This window comes from Sodiomyces alkalinus, assembly GCF_003711515.1.
Source record: "Sodiomyces alkalinus F11 unplaced genomic scaffold SODALscaffold_14, whole genome shotgun sequence".
Lineage (NCBI taxonomy): Eukaryota > Fungi > Ascomycota > Sordariomycetes > Glomerellales > Plectosphaerellaceae > Sodiomyces > Sodiomyces alkalinus.
Window position 1 is genome coordinate 491,737 of NW_021167092.1, and position 3,097 is coordinate 494,833.

General features: G+C 41.8%; 1 pseudogene across 1 annotated transcript; it reads left to right on the plus strand.

Moving 5' to 3' along the window:
* The first annotated feature begins 1,824 nt into the window (after nucleotides 1–1,824).
* SODALDRAFT_t206 lies at nucleotides 1,825–1,896 on the plus strand (annotated as a pseudogene). The gene has a single exon. The product of its transcript is annotated as a tRNA-OTHER (tRNA).
* The last annotated feature ends 1,201 nt before the right edge of the window (nucleotides 1,897–3,097 follow it).

The following is a 3,097-nucleotide window of genomic DNA, read 5'->3' on the forward strand; positions in this document are numbered from 1 at the left end:
CTATTAAGATAAAGAAGCCTAGCTAAAAGGTACCCCTAGCTACTAACCCCGCTAACCCCGGTATAGCCGGAAAGGGCAAAGCTATTATCTCCGACCCCGGTAATACCGGAGCTAGTAATAACGGGGAGATATAGGATAGGGTAAATATAAAGATTATTACCGCCCTTTCCGAAAGAACCGATTAGCCTAAGACCCTAAAAGGGTTAAGGGAGGACCGGATACAAACGCCTACCGTGACTAAGAAGCCGATAACGATACGCTTATAGCTAAAGATAAGCGCTCCTTAGGATACTGCCTAGGGAGGGATAATAATAATACTATCCGATATAGATACTAGCTAGTAGGAAGTAATAAGGTTACTAGGGGCCTAACCCGGGAATAAACTTATCTACATTTAACAGAACGTGGATAAGAACTATAACCTGCTAAAGGTAGCGCTTATAATCGTCTAGGAACGTAAACTAAACGTAATAATATACTAAGACCTGCTAAAAGACAAGGCACGACTTTATACCCTACCTAACCTACCCGGCTATAAGAAGTACTCCCCTATACGAATATAGCCTTACCCGGGGGATAAACCCCGGGTAGTCACGTATATTAAAAATAACCTTACCTTATAGTAGCTCGAATTACTAGTACCGGGATCTAAGGACCTACTCCTAGTCTGGGCTAACGGTATAAACTTCCTGCATATATACTAAGAAATCTCGGGAGATTCAGATATATAGGATACCCTAATAGGAGCCTAATAAACACCACCAGTAAATATCACGAGCGGAGGGGACTTTAATACTAAATACGTAGACTAAGAACCGGATATTCACTAAACTACTAAAAAAGGCGATAAGGTTACTAAATAGACAGCCCTTCACGGACTATCTCTATATAATATACCCGGAGAAAAGACTTATAGCTAAGGCGGTGCGTATACCGTTATCGACTTTATCTTCTTAACGGTAATATATATCGATATAAAGGTAGTAGTAAAGGTCAGAGCCCCGGCCTACTACTACCTATTATTAGGCAGAATTAGCACCGTATATGTCGCCCTAGTAAATAATACTACTAGGCTAGACCGTTATAAGCTCCCCATGGATAAGGCGAAGTAGGCCACGATAAAGAGAGAGGTTACGGATAACCTACGCCTCTAAATCTAACCCCCGAACTAGGACTTAGACGGACTCGATTAGTAGACTTAATAGCTAATTAATGTTATCGTAGGCCCTATACGCCGGTTTAGGATAAGATACTAAGGGCTCGCTATAAATAGAAAGTCCTAGTGGAATAACGAATACAGGGAGGCTTATAAGGAAGCTATCCGCCGTAGATATTATAACCCGGATAATACTAAGGTATACGACGACTTTCGCAGAATAGTATAACGGGTTAGCAGAGAATACTAAAATAAGAGGATCGGGGAGGTTAAAGACGCCGAGGAGCTATATAAGATTATGGGCTAGTATAAACTCGGCGATAGCCTCTCCTCCCTGCCTATCTTCTATAATAGAGTCTAACACTTTAAGGATACCTAAAAAGGAGAGCTACTTCGAAGGATACAACTAATATAATAGCTAGTAGTACCGGACCTTTAGGACCCCTAAAACCACTTATTAAAGCCCACGTAACGGTATATACCGGAGGATAGACCTATCCTTAAAGATAAGGCATGATACCTTAGAGTAGAAGTGGATACTATAGCCTCCGGAGCGGATAATATTAGCGTCCCGCTCCTACGCTTAGTATAGCCAGAAATCGAAGAAGAAGTAATAGAACTCTTCGAGGCTTATAGACTAATAGTATACTACCTATAACCCTTCCGTAGGGGGGATAGCATAGATGGTAGACACGCCTGGTGGCCGCGCAAGGCCGTGGGTTCGAATCCCACTCCCCTTAATCGTACGCGATTTTTTTCGCGCGCGACCTACCGGGAGCTCCTACACGTCACAGTGGTCCCCGTAAGTCGGGGAGATATTTATTAGCTTACGCGCTAATAAGTAGAACCACACTACATCCTTCGGTACATACCATCCTTAGGGGGGGAGGGTATATACCTATCACGCGTAATTAAGCGCACCCATATATATTACTACGATCGAGCTCTAGAGCCTAGGGAACTCTAGGGAGCGCGCACCACCACTTAAGGATAAGTCCCGGACTAATGACTCTGGTTCGTCTATTCTTTACTTTTATATACAGGTTATATAAATAGCTAGATACTTGTTATAGGATTAGTCTCCTTAATAGACTCGTGCTATAGCTCTAGGACTGTATGCATATATTGAAAAAACAAAAGAACCCTTTCCGTAAAGGGGATATAATAATAATCGATAAACCAGAAAAAGATACCGGAATAGTTATAGGGTATAGGCCGATCTAACTATTTAGCGTCCTCGGTAAAGGCCTTAAACGTATTATCGCGAAGAGGATAGCCTACTAAGCTATATCCGCGGGAATCCTTAACCCCTAGTATATTAGAGCCCTACTAAAACGATTAATAATCGACTTCGTAGTAATCCTTACTTATAAAGTCGAGTTATAGCTAGTATAGGGGAAGTATGTTATTACTATAACTAACGATATAAAAAGAGTATTCGACTTAGTCCTGCACAGATTATTTATGTATAGAGTACGAAAATAAGGGTAGGACTCTCTAACTATTAAGTAGTAAGAGAGCTTCGCCTCGTAGAGAGGTATTTATATAATCTTTAAAGCCTCCTACCTATATAAGTATACACCGCTAAACCCTATAGAACTCTTATAGGGCTCCCTAGGCTCCCTATTTAGGACGTCCTTAGTATCGTAAAAATACACCGTCTACCTAATAAGGGGAACCGCTTTAGATACGCCGACGACTCCTATATTATCGCGGCCTATATAGACCTTAATAAGGCAGTAACGGCGGCGACTAAGATACTAGAGTAGTAGCTCTAGTAGTGCAAAGATAACGGGGTAGAGCTAGACTACGATAAGGCCGAAGCCTAACTCTTCTCCCGCTAAAAGGACCCTTAGTTCCTAAGTATTTATATACCCTAGTTTAACTACGCGGTGATAGTCGCTTATACTACTAACTACTAGAGCACGAAGACCCTAACCG